The sequence below is a fragment of the Triticum dicoccoides genome, chromosome 4B (genome assembly GCF_002162155.2).
Source record: "Triticum dicoccoides isolate Atlit2015 ecotype Zavitan chromosome 4B, WEW_v2.0, whole genome shotgun sequence".
Lineage (NCBI taxonomy): Eukaryota > Viridiplantae > Streptophyta > Magnoliopsida > Poales > Poaceae > Triticum > Triticum dicoccoides.
Genome location: NC_041387.1, coordinates 240843954 through 240869008, shown reverse-complemented (window position 1 = coordinate 240869008; position 25055 = coordinate 240843954).

Below are 25055 nucleotides of genomic sequence, written 5' to 3'. Positions count from 1 at the left end.
AAGAGGAACATGAGGATCTTCCAGAATCCCCGAAGCCAAAGAAGAAGTCAATGGCTTCAAAAGCTTCTACTGCTCCAAAGGTTTCAAGAGTGAAGCCATTGCAATCTACACCTCCTGAATCTAGTGTGCAGTCTGAGGACTTGTCTCGTGTCTCCAAGAAGTCCAAGAAGCCCAAGAAGATTTCTGGGCATGACCTCACTCCAGCAAGCATTCTTTGCAATGAAGAGAATGTTATAGATCTATCCAGTGATGAAGATCTTGCTGATGATGCTCTGTAAATGCTTATGAAGAGCAAGCAGGAGGAAGAAATCTTCAAAGATTTTCCTCTCTTTGATGTCGATATTCTCAACAACTTCATTGATGAGTGGTTTGAAGAAACCTCCCTCAAAATTGACGATTTGCAGCTGCCAATTGACAGCAGCGTTACATTTTAGGGCTGCATAGCCAAGGAGCATGCTATTGCTCAAAAGATTGTTGAGCTGAAGAAAAAGATAGACCATGAGAAGGCCCTGTTCAAGAAGCATATGGCCAAGCTCAGTATCACTGAGGTGCAAAACTTCAAGCAAATGATGATTGACCTTAATGCTGAGTTCCAAAAGAAACGAGATGAAGCCAAAGGCTCTCGTGAGTGCATGAAGTACTATGCTGAGAAATGTGTCCAGGCACACAATGAGGCTGTGAAGAGAAAGGCCATTGGTCATCCTGGCATTAACCCCTGAATGGACGCAAAGAAGCCTAAGAAGCCTGTTGAAGCTGAACCCGAAGCCCCAAGGCAGGAAAGACCAAGAATTATCTTCCCTGCCAGCATGACTGGCTCGAAGCCAAAGGTCCCTTCAGCAGATTTGGAGCAACAGAAGACTAAGCTGGCTGAGGCTCAAGCGAAGAAGAGGAAGCATTATGACACTTCTGATGCTGCTCCATCCAAGAATAAGTTGAAGATGAAGTCTTCAAAGTCTTCTCACAAAGAACATGCTGCTCCCCAAGAACCATTGCTCATTGAGCCTATTTCTGTTGCATTGCCTGCTTCCACCAACCATGAGCGTTGTCTCGTCATGCATGAGTCTACTACCACAGAGGCTCATGAGTCTAAAGATATTCCAGCTGCTAATCCCATCATAGCTAAAGACATTGGTCGTGAAGACAATGTTGAAGATGATGTAGTCCTTCCTCAGATCATGCCCAACCTAGTATCATCGCCTGCTCCTACGAGAAGTGAACAGATAAGCATTGGCGGTCCCACGACGCCAATCGCACAAGATGAATTCTGGGAAGAGCAACACCCCAACTCCCCATTGCATGAAGTTATTCCTCGCACTCCACCTACTCATGTCACTACTCCGGTGCTTGAGACCCCTCAAGCTACACCAAAAGACATGGAGAAGACCACTCCTTCACCAAAGGCGTCGCCATCTTTCCGAAGGCTTCGTAGAGGCCCTTGGCCCTCAGTCTCCACGTCGAGCATTCTTGAAGAGGATGTGCACACCACAAGCTCAGTTGCACATCAAGTGTTTCCTGAAGCCATCCCTTCAGTAACTGCTCATGAATCTGAAGCCAAAGAGGCTGAAGATATTTCGGCTGCATCAACCGATGAAGAAAAAGAAGAAGATCGTGAAGTCATACCCCCTACCGTTAAACTAGTTTTACAAGAAGAAGTGATTGTCCCTAACCCACCTGTTGTTCAATCCACTGAAGCTCTGTATCTGATGATGCTAATGCCGCTGATCCTAAAGCCAATGACGTTGTCATGGCTGAAGATAATGTGCATCCCGAAGTAAATACTACCACGGAAGACAATGCGCAGCCATCCACCTCGGATGTGGCTGTTTCTCCCCCTGTGCCCCACACCATGGAACGCGCATTCTATTGTGGTGTGCCGGGGAAACCGATCACCTATGGGGTCACAATGATACCTTCTATGTTCGGCGAGGGATTAGCTGCATGAAGAGCAGGTCGAGCCATTAGCCACGGGGGATTTTTTATCCAGGTTTGGGCCGCAAAGATGCGTAATACCCCTGTCCTGCTTGTCTGGTTATATGTGTGTTCTTGAGCTTTTGAACTAGCTATGGTGCGTGCTTTGTCCAAAAGTCCAAATCTTCTCTCTGTATGCCTCGGGCCTCGTTTTATAAGCAAAGGGGTTTCCATAGTAGCACATAGGAGGTGGCGAGCTACAGTTGTATGAGATTATCGCTCGATCAATGTAGGACAAGCGCATTTAATGTGTTGCCTACGTGTCCTCTCGCTTTATTAGGGACGGCAACAGAGGCCATCTCATCCTTCGCCGCTCCTCCTCGCCTTGACGCGCGTCCAGGTTGACAAGGCATGCGATGCCATGCTGGCTAAGTAGCTGATGCGTTGGCACAATGGTAAGCTTCCACGAAGATCTGCATGCCGCCATGCAGGCGCCTGCTTAGTTGGCACGCGTATCATCGCACTGGAGTGGTGGTGAGGTGGCAAAACCTTGCCGGGCGCGGGTCTAGCTGCAGCCCAGCAGTCGTCCCCGGCAAGCTGGAGTCATCCCCGACAAGGTTCTTGCCGGGGTCTTCGTCTTCTGGTCCCACGTGGATCTGTGGGCCATTAATCTTTATGAGGATTTGCATGCTATCGAGCATGCGCTTTCCTTGGTCTTAACGTTGTCGATTGTGTAAGAGCTCTCAGCCCCAAGGGTGATGATCTTCCTGGTGTTTGTGCAGGTTGCCCTAGCAAGGCCCTTGCCGGGGGCGGTCCAGCTTGCCCCTCGCCCCTCGTGCTTCGAGTGTCTGTTTTGGTAGTCTTCGGGCTTTGCTTTCCCTTGCCTTGCCAGGCCATGCCGCAGGCGTGGCTGCGACTGCCCGTGCACTAGTAAGGGGTACAGAAGTGCCCATACTTTTGTACACCGACAGGATCCCCCGTGCCTGGGCCACACATAAGCGCAAGGCGTAGTTGGGCCAGGCCCAAGGCAGTGCGCGGGCGGGTGTGGCAGAGATGGATCGCCACAATCCTTCTATTAGTTGCGCTTCCCCATGACCCATGTCGAGTGCATGACATGGGGGTCACGCGTGGGATGGGCGTGGCACACATGCGTCGGTCCGCCGTAAATGGTAAAGAGCTGGCCCGCGCCATCCCGCAAAAACAGGGAAAAACCGGAGGGGCACTGCTCATTTACCTTCTCTCCTTCCTCCAATCTTGGAACCGTCTTTTCCCTTCTTCTTTCCCAAATCCGAACCAGAGCCTCACGCCCCCGCTTGGTACTGCGGCGTCTCCATTGCCTCTCGATCTCCTACTTCTTCTCAGTTGCCATGGCGCCTAAGGCTAGCAAGGGCAAGGGAGCGGCCAAGGCCGCTGTGGGGAAGGAGGTGCCGGAGAGTGAGCTGGTGAAGATGCGGAAGAAGCATGCCATCTTCCCTCCGGCGATCGACGTGCTCACGCTCAGGGACCAGTTCCTGTGCTTGTGGGGGAGGGAGACGACGGGGCATCCCTCCACGGAGGTCATCCCCGCTCCCTTCGCCAAGCCTGGCCTGGATATTTATCCTTTCTTCGTCGATTACTTCTCCTGTGGGCTCTGCCCCCCTTTCTCAGATTTCTTCAATGACATCATGCACACCTATGACTTCCATCTCCTGGACTTCATGCCGAATGCTATGGCGTGCATGGCCCTTTTTGCCCACCTTTGCGAGGGCTTCGCTGGATTCCACCCTAGCACGGCGCTCTTTTGCCACTATTTCGTCCCCCGGGTCCAGCAAGGGGATGCCATTACTGGCTCTGTTGCTTGGATTCTGAGGCCTTTGTGAAGGGCGCATACCTGTAGGGTTTCCAGAAGGAGCGGCGGGATGATGGCGAGGCTGGTGGTGCTGGATTGTAGAGAAGGAGCCACTGCCGTTTTGTGAGGTCCGTCAGAGTCCGCTGATCCGTGGCGACGACTGGAGCGACTTCGACCCCAATGATGGGAAGCTCACGGTCGCCACCACTAGGATCCTCCGCATTGCTCCCTTGGACCAGAAGTGGAGGCCGACCTGGGATTTCAGGAACGCAACGGATATCATGAGGCTCCCCTGGCTTGAAACACAACTTCACGGTGATGCAGCACGCGTCCATCTGCCGGAGGCTCTTTCAGCTCAAGATCAACAAGGACGACAACACTGAGCGGACCGGCAAGGCCGCAAAGGCCGGCAAGACCGGCCACTCGTTCAGGTTGCCGGCAGGGGTGCATCCAATGAGCAATAACTCCCACCTGTCTAAGATCATTGCCGTGATGCCCGCCTTCAATGCCCATGGCCTGGATCCACCATTGTCCGAGCCAAAGGCAGAGTTGGTGCAGTGGTTCTTTGACAACTTGTCGGAGGGCACTGTCCGCGACGAGCTAGAGTTCATCCGCCCCACCACTGACAAAGAGGTGGCGTACATTGCCGCCAGGGCGAAGGAGGCAAAACTTGCCGCAGAGGCCGGCAGCTGCGGCACCGTGGAGGACGAGGCCGAAGAGGAGCAAAGATTCCTCAAGTGGGTAGGGCCCGCCGGGGAGACTAGTGGTGCTAGTGCCAGAGTTCCCTCTATAGTGGAGGCGGCCAAAGAGCCGGCCAAGGAGGCGCCCGAGGCGGACGAGCCCTCAGCCCCGAAGAAGAGGCGCGTCTTGCTACGGACCGGCTCTAACGAGCCAGTCCGCCCCGGCAGGGCTAAGCAGCGGCAAGGGACTCAGGCGGAGCCTATGCGCCAGACGAGGCGTGCGGCCGCGGAGGTGCTGGAGGAGGCCGCAACGGCGAAGAGAGCCAGAACTGCTGCTTCCTCCTCGACCAGGCATGCTGCCGCTTCTTCCTCCTCGACCAGACGCGCCGCCGCTTCTCCCTCGGTCGAGTGCGTAAGGACTCGTCTCCTTCTCCGGTAGGCTCTGTCCCAGCGGCCAAATATGACCTTGGGTCATTCAGCCCGAGGAAGAAGACGAGGGTAAAGAAGAGGAGGACGAGTATGTACTCTGCTTCCCCCACCTACTCTCTGATTCCTTACTTGAATTGTTTCATCTTGGCTTGACCTCATTGTTGTAGCGACACGGAGACACTGGCCTGGAGGGTGAAAAGAGCCATGGCTTCGACGAGCACTGAGCCCCCGACAAGCATTCCTCGTGCGTCGGGGATGATCTTCACCAGCCCGGAGTCCAGCCCCCAGCGCAGCCCCCACTCCAGCCCGCAGCGTAACTTTGCCACTTATTTCTTGCCGGCGGGCATTGGAGCGCGTCTTCTTATTGATGACCTTGCCGGGACCGCAGGAGGGGAGCAGCAGGAGGAGGAGCCCCTAAGGGCCGCCCCCAACATGGCGTCTTCATTAACTACGACGACTGAAGGGGCGTCCCCGGCAAGAGCACCTACTGACGATCCCATGCGCTCGGAGGAGGAGGAGGCGGGCACAGGTGCTGGTGACCCCGTCCCGGCAACAGGAGACGCATCCTCCCCACCTGCCGATGGTAAGTACATATCTTCTGCTTCTTGCCATTATTGCTTTGACTTCTTTCCTTTCTTCTGTCTTGAGTTGTCCTGATTTTGGCTTTACCTTTGTCCCTTCCTTGGCCTCAGATCCTCCCTCGGCAAATCAGGCAGACATCGACGCTGCAATCATGGAGATCGCCAAGGACGTCAAGGCCGACGGCACCAATATTGCTGCCGAGGACGCCGCCAAGGGACCCACCGTGGAGGCCACCAAGGGACCCACCGAGGAGGCCGCCATGGGGCTTGCTTGGGAGGCCGGCAAGGACCCTGCCGGGGAGGAGGTGGCCAAGGAGCCTGCTGAAGAGGTGGCCAAGGCTGCCGCTGAGGAGGTCGCCGTGGGGCCTGCCGGGGAGGCCGGCAAGGCCACCACTGGAGAGGCCGCCAAGGCTCCTGCCGGGGAGGAGGTGGTCAATGACCAACCCTCCTCCTCCTCAGCCTCTACCCTGAGTAGGTAATTGAAGGTTGGCGACGACCTCTTCGTCCGCATCCCAGGAGCAGCAGGCACCAGAGCACCAATTGAGGCGGAGGTCTTTGACAAAGAGATCCTCACTGCTGTCGGGCTCCAGGTTGTTGATGAGCCGAGCATCAGTAGCGGTGGCTCCAAGGAGGACCAACTCCTTTCGGCCATGAGCGCTAATTTCCACAAGTTCCAAGCTCTCCATGGGGCTCGCAAGGAGAAGGTGGACTCCAGGATGGCGGCTGTGGACAAGGTCGAGGCGGATTTCCAGGAGCGTGTCGCCCAGATGAAAGCCTGGTTTGACGAGGCTCAGGAAGATCTGAGGGCCTCCCAAATCCAACTGAGCAAGTGCCAGCGGGACCTTCTTCTGAAGCAGGCCGATTTCGACAAGCCATAGGAGGTGGCAAAGGCCAAGGCTGCCAAGGACGAGTCCAACCAAACGTAGCGCTGCATCTCGCTCAATGTCTAGGAGGAGGACTTGGTCGCTCGCGAGGCGGCGCTTGCTGCCACGCTTCATGCCAAGGATGAGGAGATCGAGAAGCTCATTGCGCAGTGGACCCAAGACCTGGCATAGAAGCACCAGGAAGCGCTTGATGCTCTAGCCCTTTACCATGCTGGCAAGCTGAAGGAGGCCGTCGACCGTGCTGAGGTGGTAGAGGCGGCCAGGATCGAGTTGGCCGGCAAGGTGGAAAAGCTGGAGGCGAACCTGGCAAAGCTCACCAAAGAGATCTCCATGCTCAAGGACGAGAGAGAGAAAGCTCTTTATGACCTGGCGGGGATGCAGGCCACCATATCTGACAAAACCAAACTACTCTCCAAGGCCAACGAGTCCATTGAGGATCTGAAGCTGAAGCTGGACAGCCAGGAGAAGATGCTCTCAAAGTGCTAGGCTTGTGAGCAGATCCTGGCCAAGGATCTTGCAGACGAGGAGCTGCTACTACGGACTGCCGCCTCTTCCCACAACAAGCTTGTGGAGAGTATGAAGCTTTGGACCAGCCACCTTGTGGACATCGCGAAGAAGCTCACTATGCAGCTGACTACCATGGGCATGCCAGACTTCAGGTTCTCCCACGAGATGAACGTGGCCGAGAGCGCCAGGCTGTCCCTGTTCTTTGAGCATGTCCTTGAAGCCCTGAAGCTGCTCCAATCCACCAGGGCAGCCTACCTAGCCGAGGAGTCCTGACAGCTTTGCCGGGACGCCTTGATCAAGATGCTCACCAAGGTGGCGCACCGGAACCCTAGCGTCGACTTTGCTTAGGCGTTCGACAGCTTGCCAGAGGACATCGTCCGTCAGGTGCTCGAGGAGCGCATCGAGCCCATCATCAGCCGTGTCAGCGGAGTCGCGAGGCTGGAGGGCTAGCACAGGGATTAACTGCTTCGTTCCTTGTAGGTGCTCTGAGTCCATACCCAAGACAGATTATCTTAAGTTAGAATCGCAGCAACTTTTGATGTAATATAACTTTTGTTCTACTTTGAACTGGTTGCATGTTATCTTCCCATTTTAGTTCATCCTTGTATTTTCTGCAACCTACGCTTAGTTGGATAGGCCTGCCGGCACATGCACCCCTTGCCGTAGGCGCTAGAACGACGAATCCTTAGCAGCCCGTGGAGGGCGTCGATGCTAGTAGGTTACCCTGCCGCTCTTGGCGCAGTCACCTGAACTGTCGAGCGGACTCGAAGCATAACAGGGGTGCTGTTGATTACGGCAAGGTACCCCACCATTCTTAGCAGAGCGCAACACCCAAATTGTTGAGAGGACTCGAAACAGAACAGGGGCGTTGCCAATCGCGACAGGGTTCCTTTTGCATGCAGGTTCTCCATACAAGGACTGAAACCATCGAGGGGGATAACCTTATAAAAAGGAAGAATTACTCAAAGTTTAGTTGACTTAGCTTTTTGTTGTTGTGCGAATCATCATTGCGGCCGCAGACGCTGCCGCTCGCCCGGCCCTTCGCACCAGGGTGATGCGGACAGCCTCGATCGGGCTGGCCGCTGCGGTCATATTCTTCTTTGGAGCCATGGTGACGAAGAAACCACTGTACTAACTAACAAACCAGATTCTCACAACTAAATCCCCCTACCTGGCGCGCCAAAGATGTCAGGGAAACCGATCACCTATGGGGTCACAAGGATCCCTTCTATGTTCGGCGGGGGATTAGGCGCATGAAGAGCAGGTCGAGCCGTTAGCACATAGGGGATTTTTTATCTAGGTTCGGGCCGCAAAGATGCGTATACCCTAGTCCTGCTTGTCTGGTTATATGTGTGTTCTTGAGATTTTGAACTAGCTATGCTGCGTGCTTTGTCCAAAAGTCCAAATCCTCTCTCTGTATGCCTCGTGCCTCCTTTTATATGCAAAGGGGTTGCCATACTGGCACATAGGAGGTGGTGAGCTACAGTTGTATAAGCTTATCGCTCCATCAACTTAGGACAAGCGCATTTAATGTGTTGCCTATGTGTCCTCTCGCTTTATTGGGGACGACAACACAGGCCATCTCATCCTTTGCGGCTCCTCCTCGCCTTGATGCGTGTCTAGGTTGACAAGGCATGCAATGCCACGCTGGCTAACTAGCTGCTGCGCTGGCACAATGGTAAGCTTCCACGAAGATCTTCATGCCGCCATGCAGGCGCCTGCTTAGCTGGCACGCCTATCATCGCACTGGAGTGGTGGTGAGGTGGCGAAACCTTGTCGAGCGCGGGTCTGGCCGCGGCCTAGTAGTCGTACCCGGCAAGGCTTGCAGGGGCCTTGGAGTCGTCCCTGACAAGGTTCTTGCTAGGGGTCTTCGTGTTCTGGTCCCACGTGGATCCGTGGGCCGTCAATCTATATGAGGATTTGCATGCTATTGAGCATGCGCTTTCCAGATCTTGGTCTTAACGTTGTCGATGGTGTCAGAGCTCTCAGCCCCAAGGGTGATGGTCTTGCTGGTGTTGGTGCAGGTTACCCCGGCAAGGCCCTTGCCAGGGGCGGTCCAGCTTTCCCCTCGCCCCTCGTGCTTTGAGTGTCTGTTTTGGAAGTCTTCGGGCTTTGCTTTCCCCTACCTTACCAGGCCCTGCCGCAGGCGTGGCTGCGACTGCCCGTGCACTAGTAAGGGGTACAGAAGTGCCCATACTTTTGTACACCGACATGGTGATCTTGTTACTGTCCAGTGGCCAATATTGACACCACCCACTGCTCCTGGTCCCCAATATGACTATCATGTGGAGCAAAGGCCTCAGACACAGAAGCCAAAGCCCAGGTTGCCAAGGCTTCCAAGTGTTGTCACTACACACGGCTCATTCAGTGTGCTCTGCTTAAGAGAGCACAACACTTTCTTTGACAAGGCCAAGAACCCCTACAAGAAGCCAAAGATCTCATCTGATAGGTTCTGGTGCCACTAGCAAAGGAGCTACTATTCAAGCTTTCTCTACAATCAAGACTTGATTTTACCCCACAAACGTCTTGACTGTGATGCCATTGCTGGGCTGCCATGTCTTGAAGAAGCCCTTGATTGCTTCCGCGTAGTTGGTCTGCTCCCATTTGTCGTCGACAAAGAGCACTGGAATGAAGAGCTTCTTCTACAATTCTATGATACTCTACACATATCAGGCTAAAACAGATATCCGAAGACATGGGTCCTTGAGTGGATGTTAGGGGGTGTTCATCATGAAGCTAAAGCTCAAGATATCATCGAGCTCACTTCCCTGTCCACTCCTGGTGATCTGTATGAGCTAGGTTGTCAGCGCCATGTGCAATAACTGCAGAGTGTCTTCCAGAAGCCTGAGCCCAATATGAGTCAAATGCTCAGCATGATGAAGCCTTTGCCAATTGATGTTGAATATTGATACGTCTCCAACGTATCTACTTTTCCAAACACTTTTTCCCTTGTTTTGGACACTAACTTTCATGATTTGAATGAAACTAACCCGGACTGACGCTGTTTTCAGCAGAACTGCCATGATGTTGTTTTATGTGTAGAAAACAAAAGTTCTCGGAATGACCTGAAAATCCACGGAGGCACGTTTTGGAAAATATAAAAAATACTAGTGAAAGAATCAAGACCAGGGGGCCCACACCCTGTCCACGAGGGTGGGGGCGCGCCCACCCCCTTGGGCGTGCCCCCCTATCTCATGGCCCCCCTGAGGCTCCACCGACCTCAACTCCAACTCCATATATTCCGTCTCGCGGAGAAAAAAATCATAGAGAAAGTTTCATCGCGTTTTACGATACGGAGCCGCCGCCAAGCCCTAATCTCTCTCGGGAGGGCTGATCTGGATTCCGTTCGGGGCTCCGGAGAGGGGGATTCGTCGCCGTCATCATCATCAACCATCCTCCATCACCAATTTCATGATGCTCACCGCCGTGCGTGAGTAATTCCATCATAGGCTTGCTGGACGGTGATGGGTTGGATGAGATTTACCATGTAATCAAGTTAGTTTTGTTAGGGTTTGATCCCTAGTATCCACTATGTTCTGAGATTGATATTGCTATGACTTTGATATGCTTAATGCTTGTCACTAGGGCCCGAGTGTCATGATTTCAGATCTGAACCTATTATGTTTTCATGAATATATGTGTGTTCTTGATCCTATCTTGCAAGTTTATAGTCACCTATTATGTGTTATGATCCGACAACCCCGAAGTGACAATAATCGGGATACTTCTCGGTGATGACCGTAGTTTGAGGAGTTCATGTATTCACTATGTGTTAATGCTTTGGTCTAGTTCTCTATTAAAAAGAAGGCATTAATATCCCTTAGTTTCCGCTAGGACCCCACTACCATGGGAGGGTAGGACAAAAGATGTCATGCAAGTTCTTTTCCATAAGCACGTATGACTATATTCGGAATACATGCCTACATTACATTGATGAACTGGAGCTAGTTATGTGTCACCCTATGTTATAGCTATTACATGAGGAATCGCATCCGACATAATTATCCATCACTGATCCAATGCCTACGAGCTTTTCACATATTGTGTTTCGCTTATTTACTTTTCCGTTGCTACTGTTACAACTACTAAAAACTGCTATCTTTACTTTTGCCACTGTTACCTTTATTATCATACTACTTTGCTACTAAATACTTTGCTGCAGATACTAAGTTATCCAGGTGTGGTTGAATTGAGAACTCAACTGCTAATACTCAATAATATTCTTTGGCTCCCCTTGTGTCGAATCAATAAATTTGGGTTGAATACTTTACCCTCGAAAGCTATTGCGATCCCCTACACTTGTGGGTTATCAAGACTAATTTCTGGTTCCGTTGCCAGGGAGCATATCTCTATTCTTTGAGTCACTTGGGATTTATATCTGTTGATCACTATGAGGAACTTGAAAGATGAATGAACCAAGATTTTGCCCCCAACTACGAGGGGAGGTAAGGAACTGCCATCTAGCTCTGCACTAGATTCTCCTTCTGTTATTAGTAAGCTTGCGACACCTAAACCGGCTACTGCTATGAATTCGGATATGTCGCATGTTATTGATGATGCCACTTCTGCTATGCATGATACTTATGATGAAACTACTTCTTTACGTGATACTACTTTGCCATTAGGTGAATTTCTTGATGAACAACTTGCTAGGGTTAGCGAGAATGAAATTATTGAAGATGCTATTATCAATGATAGTGATGATGAAAGTTCTCCCCTTGATTATGAATTACTGTTGTTCCTGAGGGTTATGTTATGGAAGAGGAAGCTGCTAGAGCTATCTTTGCTTGTAAAGATAGATATGATCTTAAGAAATTATTAGCTAAATGGAAGCAGGAGTCTCTTAATTCTAGAATGAAACCTGACCCTGCTTTTGCTACTTCACCTATCTGTGTCACTGATAAGGATTATGAATTCTCTGTTGATCCTGAGATTATTACTTTAGTTGAATCTGATCCTTTTTATGGCCTTGAATCTGAAACTGTTGTGGCACATCTTACCAAGTTGAATGATATAGCCACCCTGTTTACTAATGATGAGAAGTCTTGCTATTATTATATCCTTAAGATATTCCCGTTCTCATTAAAGGGTAATTCTAAGACTTGGTTTAATTCTCTGGCTCCTGGTTGTGTGCGTAGTCCCTAGGATATGATTTATTACTTCTCTGCTAAATATTTCCCTGCTTGTAAGAAACAAGCTGCCTTTCGGGAAATATATAATTTTGTGCGAATCAAAGAAGAGAGTCTCCCACAAGCTTGGGGGAGGCTTCTCCGATTACTTAATGCTTTGCATGATCATCCTCTTAACAAAAATGAAACACTTGATATCTTTTATAATGGACTAACCGATGCTTCCAAGGACTACTTGGATAGTTTTGATGGTTGTGTTTTCAGGGAAAGAACAGTCGACGAAGCTGAATTACTATTGAATAATATGTTGACTAATGAAAATAATTGGACTCTCCCTGAGCCAATTCCTGAGGCAATTCCTGAACCAATTGAGCCAACTCCTGATCCTATTCCTAAACCCACTCCGAAGAAGAGAGGTGTTCTATTTCTCAGTCCTGAAGATATGCAAGAGGCAAAGAAATCAATGAAAGAAAAAGGTATTAAAGCTGAAGATGTAAAGAATTTACCACCTATTGAAGAAATACATGGTCTTAATATACCGCCTGTTGAAGAACCACATTGTCTTGATAATCCGACACAGGTAGTAAAGGTAAATTCTCTCTATAGATATGATAAAGTTGAAATCCCCTCTACTAAATTTCAGCTTATTACGAAGTAAACATATTTGCAATGACATTTAGAGATTATAGTTGCTTGTGCCATGCTTGATTAGCTATGAGTTATAATGGTTTACCTTGCGTGCCAACATGCTATTAAAATGATTATGATGTGGTATGATGGGATGGTATCCTCCTTTGAATGAATTGAGTGGCTCGACTTGGCACATGTTCACGCGTGTAGTTGAAACAAATCAACATAGCCTTCATGATATTTATGTTCATGGTAGATTATATCCTAATCATGCTTGTACTCGGTGTGAATTATTTTTAATGCATGTTTATGACTGTTGTCGCTCTCTCAGTTGGCCGCTTCCCAGTCTTTTGCTAGCCTTCACCTGTACTAAGCGGGAATACTGCTTGTCCATCCAACTTCCATAAACCCCAAAGTTATTCCAATGAGTCCACCATACCGTCCTATATGCAGTATTTACCTACCGTTCCAAGTAAATTTGTATGTGCCAAACTCCAAACCTTCAAATGAAATTCTGTTTTGTATGCTCGAGCAGCTCATGTTTCAACTAGGGCTGCCTATATCTTCCATGCTAGGTGGGTTATTCTCAACAGGAGTAGACTCCACTCCTGATTCATGAGAAAGGGCCGGTAACCGGGATGCCCAGTCCCATGATCCAAAAAGATCAAAGCAAATCAATATAATTAAACAAAACTCCCCCAGGGTTGTTGTTAGTTGGAGGCACTCGTCGTTTCGAGCAAGCCATGGATTGATGCTTGTTGGTTGTGGGGGAGTATAAACTTTTACCATTCTGTTTGGGAACTGCCTATAATGCATGTAGTATGGAAGATACAGCCATCTCATAGTTTTTGCGTTGACAGTGAGAGTATACCACTCAAAATGTTATTCAATCTCTATTTTAAAATCGAGCTCTGGCACCTCTACAAATCCCTGCTTCCCTCTGCGAAGGGCCTATCTATTTACTTTTATGTTGAGTCATCATCCTTCTTATTAAAAAGCACCCGCTGGAGAGCACACTGTCATTTGCATTCATTACTATTAGTTTATATTGAGTATGACTTGACTGGATCTCTTTTACCATGAATTACAATGTCTAGTCAGTCCTTGATCTTTAAAGGTGCTCTGCGTTTATGTTTTGCGGTCTCAGAAAGGGCTAGCGAGATACCATTTTGTTATATCATGTTATGATTGTTTTGAGAAAGTGTTTTCATCCGAGTTTTATTATTATAGCTCGCTAGATGATTATGCCATTGATATGAGTAATTGTGAGACCGAAGTGTTATTGTGAGTATGGTTAGTTCATAATATTTGCTGAAACCTGAATGCTGGCTTTGCATGCTTACAACAACAAGAGCAAACAGAGTTTGTAAAAGTTTTTCTTTATCACTTTCAGTTTATCAACTGAATTGCTTGAGGACAAGCAAAGGTTTAAGCTTGGGGGAGTTGATACGTCTCCAATGTATCTACTTTTCCAAACACTTTTGCCCTTCCTTTGGACTCTAACTTGCATGATTTGAATGAAACTAACCCGGACTGACGCTGTTTTCACCAGAACTGCCATGATGTTGTTTTACGTGTAGAAAACAAAAGTTCTTGGAATGACCTGAAAATCCATGGAGGCACATTTTGGAAAATATAAAAAATATTGGCGAAAGAATCAAGACTAGGGAGCCCACACCCTGTCCATGAGGGTGGGGGGCGCGCCCACCCCCCTGGGTACGCCCCCTATCTCGTGGGCCCCCTGAGGCTCCACCGACCTCAACTCCAACTCCATATATTCCGTCTCACAGCGAAAAAAATCAGAGAGAAAGTTTCATCGCGTTTTACGATACGAAGCCGCCGCCAAGCCCTAATCTCTCTTGGGAGGGCTGATTTGGAGTCCGTTGGGGGCTCCGGAGAGGGGGATTCATCGCCATCGTCATCATCAATGATCCTCCATCACCAATTTCATGATGCTCAACGCCATGAGTGAGTAATTCCATTGTAGGCTTGTTGGACGGTGATGGGTTGGATGAGATTTACCATGTAATCAAGTTAGTTTTGTTAGGGTTTGATCCCTAGTATCCACTATGTTCTGAGATTGATGTTGCTATGACTTTGCTATGCTTAATGCTTGTCACTAGGGCCCGAGTGCCATGACTTCAGATCTGAACCTATTATGTGTTCATGAACATATGTGTGTTCTTGATCCTATCTTGCAAGTCTATAGTCACCTATTATGTGTTATGATCCGACAATCCTGAAGTGACAATAATCGGGATACTTCTCGGTGACGACCGTAGTTTGAGGAGTTCATGTATTCACTATGTGTTAATGCTTTGGTCCAATTCTCTATTAAAAGGAGGCCTTAATATCCCTTAGTTTCCGCTAGGACCCCGCTGCCACGGGAGGGTAGGACAAAAGATGTCATGCAAGTTCTTTTCCATAAGCACGTATGACTATATTCGGAATACATGCCTACATTACATTGATGAACTGGAGCTAGTTATGTGTCACCCTATGTTATAGCTATTACATGAGGAATCGCATCCGACATAATTATCCATCACTGATCCAATGCCTACGAGCTTTTCACATATTGTGTTTCGCTTATTTACTTTTCCGTTGCTACTATTACAACTACTAAAAACTGCTATCTTTACTTTTGCCACTGTTACCTTTATTATCATACTACTTTGCTACTAAATACTTAGTTGTAGATACTAAGTTATCCAGGTGTGGTTGAATTGACAACTCAACTGCTAATACTCAATAATATTCTTTGGCTCCCCTTGTGTCGAATCAATAAATTTGGGTTGAATACTTTACCCTCGAAAGCTGTTGCGATCCCCTACACTTGTGGGTTATCAAATATCCCAAGGAGTTCTATGTCAAGGACCTCCAGTACCTACCCCAAACCATATATCACATACTAAGGCGTACTATGTGGCCTATTGTTGATGCAACAAACCTTGGGTCTCTTGCCCGTACTATGCACAGGCTCAAGGGCAAGATTACAACACCACGGTCAGACCAAGCAAGGAGGAACAACTCCTTTGGGAGACTCAAGCGCACGTCAAGAAGGCCAAGACGAGCCAGAGAAGCAAGATAACACCATGGAACCACCCTTGCTGGGCAGGCGAGCCTGGCGAGGTTGAGTTTTGCCCCGAAAGCATACTTCCAGATCGTCCCGGCAGGCCCTGTCGAGACTTGCGGAGGCAGCCATGCCACTGCTCCACCTCATGGGCAGCGCAAGTCATAGGTCAGTGCGGTGTCAAGCCCCAAGATGACTAAGTGGCTGCTTCGCCACATGGCAGTCACTTTCTACAGCAACACCTCCATATGACACCCGTCCAGGGACGTGTCAAGCGAGCAGGCGCAAAGCTGGGAAAATGAGACCGGCAAGGGCTTCCAGGCGCGCTGTGATGTGACACTAGACAGTGCATTTAATGCACCCTGTCAGCCTGTAGAGTTAGGTATGATAGCACTATTTGCCATCTAATCAGTATGCAAAGACAGATTTGCTACTATGGTAACCCCTTGATCTATAAAAGGAGGCCCATGGAAAACGTAAAAGGGGTTCGCTCAGTTCGGTTCGTGAGGTTTCCACGCTCATGCCCTCACCTACCCATACGCACGTTGCCACTTCGTCTGAGGCAACCCTGCCAGGCAAAGTGCGTTGCGTCCACCACCACCTTTTCCTCCATCAATCCACCAAAGCAGGAGTAGGGTTTTACGCCTCACGACGGCCCGAACCTGGGTAAAATTGCCTATGTGATCCCCGACGCGTTGTGTGACGCTTCTTCGCTCTTTGTGCAACATGCCCATCCCCCCGCTGAACCAAAAGGGGCTCGTAGCCCCATAGGTGGCCGTGGTTTCCCGCGACATCTTTGGCGCGCCAGGTAGGGGGATCAATTGCACGAACCCGAGAGCATTAGTAGCACATCATCTTCATCGCCATTTTTATCACCGAAGGGGTCACCAACTATGGCACCTAAGAAGAAGCCCGGAGCCACGAATCACCTGTCCACGTCAAGGGCTCCGCCGCCCGCGACCGCCAACGTCATGGGAATTGAGGGGGCATGTGAAGACGTGGACATCACGGGAGGCGTGGTTGACGCAGGGGGCGTTGTCACCACCATCCCCGTGGTCGAAGCAGAAGCAAGAGGCGTCGGGGAAGGACAACATCAATAAGATCCTAATGGCCATGCTCCTTGTCAGGACCCCGACTCAATGCCACACCAATCTAGCATGTAGCACCTCATATCACTTTGCGGCCTCATGCACGGTATTCCCATGGGTGTCGCCTTACCAGACCCAGGACCATTTGCGCCTTTTGGCACACATATATGATAGTGTCGCTAGCATCCATATGACAAGGAGCCCGGGCTGACATGACTAGTCGTGAACCCAAAGTGGCACTAACTTACAGGGACAGGCATACATGACCCAGCAACGAACGTATCGGTCATCAGCGAGTGAATCCGGGCTGTAGCAACTAGGCTAGCAGGACTCCGGTAAACCGGGCTGTAGCAGGCTAACAGGACTCCGGTAGTCATCGCATGACATTTCCCCGTAGGGACAGACACAGGAACGAAGAGGGACACATGTCGGCTAGCCTAAGTGTTCCGGAGCAGTAGCAAGCTACCAAGGCTCAGTGGAAGCACTAGGAGACATTTCCCGATAAGAGAGGCTACCAAGGATAAACAACTAGATAGTCAGATCCCACACATACCAAGCATTTCAATAGCATACACACAATATGCCCGATATGTGCAAATACAACATGGCATCACAACATGACTCTACAACTCAAGTATTTTATTCAATAGGCTTCGGGGAGCGAGATATTACAAACATGGGTCTCATGACCCAACATTCAGAGCACATAAGTCGAAGCACAAATGGAAGCTTAACATGTCTGAGTACAGACATCTACAAATGAAAAAGGTTGATAAGCCTAACTATCTACCAGATCCTGCCGAGGGCACAAGATCGTAGCTGAGGTAACAAGCTAAACATCGAAGTCCACGTGGAACTACTAGCAAGAATGAAGTCTCTCTGCAAAACATAAATTAAGCAAATGTGAGTACAAATGTACCCAGCAAGACTTACATCAGAACTAACTACATATGCATCATTATCAACAAAGGGGATGGTGGGGTTTAACTGCAGCAAGCCAGCTTTGACTCGGTGGCTATCCTGAACTACGACTGCAAGTAACTCTTTTGAGGTGGCGCACACGAGTCCACATATTCACCATATCAATATACCAGTATGGATCCGCTCCCGTCTCCCTACGAGAACGCCATCCATAGCACTCGCACTTATCTTGCGTATTTTAAAGTATCCACTTTAACTTGTCTATGAACTGTATAGGCAACCCAGAAGTCCTTTACTGCGGACACGGCTATTCGAATAGATAATGTTAACCCTGCAGGGGTGTACTTCTTCACACACGCTCTCGCCACTTACCACCATGTACACGTCGTGTTTCTCGGCAACCTTCAAGCGGAAGCCTGGCGAGGGAGTCGGCCACGACCTGACTAACCACACAAGTCTCTAGTCCAGGTTTATCACCTATTCGGGTTCCATCCGCGAGGAGATCCGGCCGGGGTGTCGCTCATGGCCCCAAACGATGTGAGCAGGGTTCCCAAGCCCACCATCCGGGTGCCACTTGGTACACCGTGCCACTGCACCTAGTCTGTCCCAAGCCCACCTGTACCGGGTGCCACTTGGTAGACTACTAGCACTACCTACAAACACCAGAAACTAGTTGCAACTCCTGGACAGAGATCGAGTTGATTAATAAGTCGAGAGGGGCACTTAAGCATTCCAATGTGTGGTAGTAGATGTTCATGGATCACAAACACAGAACTCAGTTCCTGAGAACGGCTGCAATGAGACAACCCACCATGTACTCCTACATGGCCTCTCACGGCTACCTTTGCCAAATCGTGTTCACACACTTAGCTCTCAACAGTAGGACATGTTCACCACATTCCAATTCATCCCCGATGAATCAGACCTGACTCAACTCTAAGAAGTAGCAGGCATGACAAACAAGCATGAATGAGTAGGCACATCAGGGCTCAAACAACTCCTACTCATGCTAGTGGTTTTCATCTATTTACTGTGACAATGATAAGTCATGCAGAGGAAAGGGGTTCAACTACCGCAGCATGTAACAGTTGAATCGTTGTTGTCCTAATGCAGTAAAAGAGAGCAGGAGCGAGAGAGTGAGATTGTATCGGAATGAACAAGGGGGTTTTCCTTGCCTGGCACTTCTGAAGATAGTATAGTTCTTCATCGGTGTCATCGAACTCATCGTCGGTACCACCTCTAGTGAGGGGGAACAATTACCGGCAACAGAGATGGAATACAATCAATGCAATGCAACAATATGATGCATGATCATGACATGGCAAAATGAATGTGTTTGACCTAATTCAACTAAGAACAGAAAGGTTTGAGCTAATTTGAACCAAGGGTTCAAATTCAAACTCAAGTTATGAATTTATAATGTGCATTATCATGTTTTGGTATTAACAGGAAGGTTAAGTTGGTTTGTCATGCATGAAACCAGTACCAATGGATAGATTGGATTTTTCTGATCATTTTTCATATATAAATTATTTGATTTGGACCTACGGTTGAATTGTTATGAATTTTAGGAGTTTAGGACATTTTCTGGAATTTCCTGATTATTTTTAAAACCAGAAAATAATTAATTGCGTTAGCACTGTGTCATTCCTGCGTCAGCAGTCAACTGGGTTGACCCAGGTCAAACCTGACGTGTGGGGGCCACACCTCAGCGACACAGGGCTAATCCCGGTCAAACCCAGCGCTGACTGGGGTTTGACCAGGCCTGGGGCCCACTGTCAGCATCTAATGGTGGTCCAGCCGGCGGGGGTTAGTGCTAATGACGAGGACACGTCGGCTCTCGCCAGAGTTTCGCCGGTGGCAACCTAAACTGTGGCGGCAACTCGCCGGACTTGAGCTGCGGGCGACGGCTGGATGCGCGAAGGCACCCAGGAGGTAGCCCGCTCTCGACCGCGTCTAGCAGAGCGATCGGAAGGCCTCGGAGTCGCCGGAGATGACGACGGCGAGCACAGAGGCTGCGGTCGGAGCTCAGGCGAGAGAGGCGCGGCGACTACGGCACGCTAGAGAGAAAACGGAGAGGGAGAGGATGATCAGGAGCTCACGTGGAGTGCAGTGGTGGCCTCGGCGTGCTCGGGGAAGCTCGAACGGCGGCGAGTCGGCGATGGAGATCTGCGGCGGCCGACGATGAAGAAGTGGTCGGGGACGGCGTGTTGGAGCTCTTCCAGCCATGTGAGCTGACGGAGAGGACGAGGCTGGCACGGCGGAGCTCGGGGGCTGGTCCATGGGTGTAACGCTGGCCGGTGGCCGCGGTGGTGACGAACGGCGGCGACGAACCCGTTCGGGTGAGTGAGGGAGAGAGAGATTCAGGGGAGAGGGTGAGGACGGGGGAGAGTGAGAGGAGTCCGGGGGGGTGAGGGGGAGTGCGTGGCACTCGGGGCTGGCTCCAAAAGTGGCGGAAGCAGGAGGTGGCTCGGGCGTGTGCCGGCGCGCGGTGGCCACACGCCCTCGTGCCCACTGGCACGAGGTTGAGGATGACTGGCGCATGGGCCTGGTGGGCTGGCTTCTCTCTTGGGCCACGTAAGTAACAGGTACTCCCTCCTTCTCTATTTTCTATTTTAATTACTGTTTTCTATTTATTTCAATCTGTTTTGATTTAGTTCAAGCACTAAACCATTTTTGTTTCTTCCAGTAAATTTTGCAGGGACTGAAAGGGATATTCTAGAGCCCCTCACAAAATATCAGAATTATTGAAGCATTAAAAATATATATAACATATATTTGCTCCAACTCAAATACAATATGTGTTATTTCAAAAATCCAAAATGTCATGGAAAATGTGCCTCATCTCTGGTTACTGTTTCCAGCATTTTCCGAAAATGATGAACATTATTTAGAGCCATTTTGGGTTCACTAAAAATATTAGTTGAACCTATTGAATTCCTTTAATGCTAGGGTTTGAAACAATCTCCATTCCAAATTTAAGAGAAATTTAAACATCATGCAACACAAGACTAGCTAACCCAGAGCAGGCCAGAACTAGGGATGTGACAACTCACCCCCACTAACAAGAATCTCGTCCCGAGATTCAAGACATGAGGTAAGAAGACAGAGGGGATACAAAGCTAACTTGAGCTGCATGATCCAACTTGTACTTCATAAGAACGTTGATTCGATCATAATCTTGATCTTGACATCTTTGCTTTCAAGATCTTCATCCAACACGACGACAGAAATAAACTCTACAGGATTCGATCTTGTCGAAGATCGAGCAACTCACGATCAATTCACAGAATGAGACATTGAAACATCTCTCGAGATGAGACACAAAACATACCTCCAGAGGGATGGAGTGAAACATATGACGAAGGTTCAAATTGGTAGGCAACGATTCCACGCTTGAGGAGATGGTGAATGGTTTCAAGATAGCGATCAAATAATTGCCATGATTCCATAACGAGGCACCTTAGAGAAGGTGACTCGTAGAATTATTCCCTCAAGTGGCAAAAAGAATTACTTTTGATATAGAGGTCATTGAAACTCTCTATACCAGCCTAGGGCAGATCTCGAGCGATCGTTTGGAGGGGTTCAGTATAATGGCATACCCGGATTAGAATGGATGATGTGGATTACCTTGTTGAAAACAACACAAGGGATGATTTTAGTAACTGGGGAGAAGCTCAACAGTAGAGAGTGAGTCTACTGTTTGAAAAGTCATAGCGTTACCGAGGAAACTGAGAGCAATCCCAGTTAGTGCCGATGATAACACCTAGCGCTTGTGCGTGCTCTCAAGAACTTGAGCATTTCCATATTCATCAAGGTTTTACCAACATCCGTGTCAAGGATGCTGACAACACAACATACTACCATGATGAATAGCGATGGACGATGTAGATGCAAAGGAAGATAATACTTTCTTAGATTTCACCTTAGCGAGGCCAAGGAAACGAAATCTGGATGATCGACCGAGAGACATTTAGCACTTCCGCTTCTTATGTTCTCCTTGATATTCTAGCTATCACGATCATGCTTTAAAGCATCGACATGGCCATCAAGTAAAGGTCGGACTTCGGGAGCACAAAATCCATAAGGATCAACTTCTAGAATAAGTCATGCAAGATCCTCATGGGAGGTGACCAAATTGCTTTATCAAGATACTACAATAATAGTTTTTCCGGCTAGGTGCGTCCACTTTACCGGAACCTACATCATAGTTCTTGGGAGAAGTGCCAACCATCACACCTGCCTGAGATTCAGGTCTAGTTGGTAACAGGATATTTCAGACAACATGTTTGGAAAAGAAAGTTTGCAACACAAATCAACGAGATGACGTTGCGAGCTTCTCGGGAAATGAACTATGATAGCAAGCTCCAAAACATGAACTGGTTTTGCTACACACATGTGAACATCTTGTCCAAGACACGCATGACCACGTAGAAGTCTTATAATAAAACACTATCGAGTTCAGGTTAGGATCCATCATCAAGGATTTCGAAGTCTTTACGCGCGCTAGACTTTTTTTCCTTGAACAAATCAATCAGTGGCTTGGGGTGCTAGGAATTATGCATGTAGTGGAGTTAATTAATCTACCAAACCACAGAATACTTCGCACATGCATGACTGACTTGGGACGATTCCAGGGGAAGCAAAACTAACTTTCTCAAATTCACGGCAGCAACTTACACCTAATGCACGTGAACTTGGAGAAAGTCACTTCTTTCATCCGAACATATACTTCATGAACAAGGCATGAAGAAAATGCTTACACAAGTTTCCAACACCAGCTGGATGTTCAACACGAATCATGGAGGAGACAAAATGCCGCTGATGGGCTCAACAGCAACTCATCGGAATTTCCATATCACTGGACTTCTACCATTATGTGAACAATGTGATAGTATTGGTCAGACCAAACAATGTAATGGTGTATGCTCGACGAATCAACCACGAGTAAGACAACATTACGAATATCATTGGTTCTAACTTGATTTGACAATAGCCCACACTCAAATCAAAGTTTTGATAAGATAATAGGTCCAATAACTGATCAGCGGGACCAATCATTGAAGATATCGTCTTTCTTCAACATACATACAAGATATCCCTTAACATGAACTAAGTCGGACAAACTTTTATCCTCCAGCTCTCCAAGTTAATGTATAGCTTAACCAACTAGCTCAGGGGTATCCAACACGGATTCTTGGAGAAAGGGTGGTTTACAGGAATAAACCAAGTTGATCACGAACTGAACATAGCGGTCGGGTGACGACCTGGTGATACTTCCGGTGATCATGCACCATCGATTTGATATTAAGCTCGAGAACAATCTTGCTTTCGAGACAAGACGATAAGATCAAACGAGCGAGGGATTACAAAATCCTAACTCATTGATCGAAGAGTGCACCGGAAATAGGGACTAGGTAGTACCATCAACCTTAGGACGATGATTCAATAACCAACATGCTAAGGAGGAAATTATTGTCCTTTAACTACCAAGCAATGGAGTTTCTAGGAGTATAGATTTCATACATCACGATTCACTTGTCGGCGTTCCGGTTGCAACAACATGGGGACCGAGAAATGAATAATGATGGAGAGAGTATCACTGTATCGAGAGTTCATAGGATGGTGTGCAATTCCCATGGCATTCTCGATATAAAGATGGTAATACTACAAGGTAGAAAAGAACAAAAGTTGGGTTGGCATTTTGATCTGCGAGGTACAACTACTTTGACCCAATCCCGGATGTGGATGAGGTTGAAAGTGCAACTATCCCTAGGTGGTTTCGGTAATTCATAACAACATATAGCTCATTGAGCTAATGCTATTCCAAGACTATTGTTTCAGGAAAGCTCAATGAATGACATGGCATGGATGATGAAAGTGGATCCCTCAAAATACTAAGGACAAAGTATTGGCTCAAGCTCAAAAGCTCAAGACTCTTCATTTTACATTTTAGTGATCCAAGATCACATTGAGTCTATAGGAAAAGCCAATACTATCAAGAAGGGATGAGGTGTTGCTTAATGAGCCTCTTGCTTCATGTGCTTAGTGATATGCTCCAAAACCCTCAACTACTTTCCCACATCCACAAATGACCTAAACCTAAAGCCAAAATCGGTCACACCGATTCTTTCTATCCGGCGCCACCCATTCCAAAAGTCATAGCCACTGCCACAAACCCTAAGCAAATCGGTCTTACTGATAGGGATCTCGGTCTCACCGAGATGGGGTTGCAATCTCTCTGTTTCCCTTTGTAACGTTTCGGTCTAACCGAAGTGAGCAATCGGTCCCACCGAGATTGCAATGTAAACTCTCGGTTTCCCTTTTGTAACATTCTGGTCTCACCGAAAAGAGAAAATCGGTCCCACCGAGTTTACCTGACCAACTCTCTGTAAAGCTTATTACCAAATCGGTCTCACCGAGTTTGTGTAATCGGTCTCACCGAGATTACGTTATGCCCTAACCCTAACCGAATTGGCCTCACCGAGATGCATGTCATTCCCACCGAAAATCACTAATGGTCACTAGGTTTACTAAATCGGTCTGACCGAGTTTAACGATTCGGTCCCACCGAGTTTGGTAAATCGTGTGTAACGGATAGATTTTGTGTGGAGGCTATATATAACCCCTCCACCTCCTCTTCATTCATGGAGAGAGCCATCAGAACGAACCTACACTTCCAACTTACCACTTCTGAGAGAGAACCACCTACTCATGTGTTGAGGCCAAGATATTCCATTCCTACCATATGAATCTTGATCTCTAGCCTTCCCCAAGTTGCTTTCCACTCAAATCTTCTTTCCACCAGATCCAAAACCTATGAGAGAGAGTTGAGTGTTGGGGAGACTATCATTTGAAGCACAAGAGCAAGGAGTTCATCATCAACGCACCATTTGTTACTTCTTGGAGAGTGGTGTCTCCTAGATTGGCTAGGTGTCACTTGGGAGCCTCCGACAAGATTGTGGAGTTGAACCAAGGAGTCTGTAAGGGCAAGGAGATCGCCTACTTCGTGAAGATCTACCGCTAGTGAGGCAAGTCCTTCATGGGCGACGGCCATGGTGGGATAGACAAGGTTGCTTCTTCGTGGACCCTTCGTGGGTGGAGCCCTCCGTGGACTCGCGCAGCCATTACCCTTCGTGGGTTGAAGTCTCCATCAATGTGGATGTACGATAGCACCACCTAACGGAACCACGCCAAAAACATCCGTGTCTCCAATTGTGTTTGAATCCTCCAAACCCTTCCCTTTACTTTCTTGGAAGTTGCATGCTTTAATTTCCGCTGCCTATACACTCTTTGCATGCTTGCTTGAATTGTGTGATGATTGCTTGACTTGTCCTAAAATAGCTAAAATCTGCCAAACTCTAAAATTGGGAAAAGGTTAAGTTTTTATTGGTCAA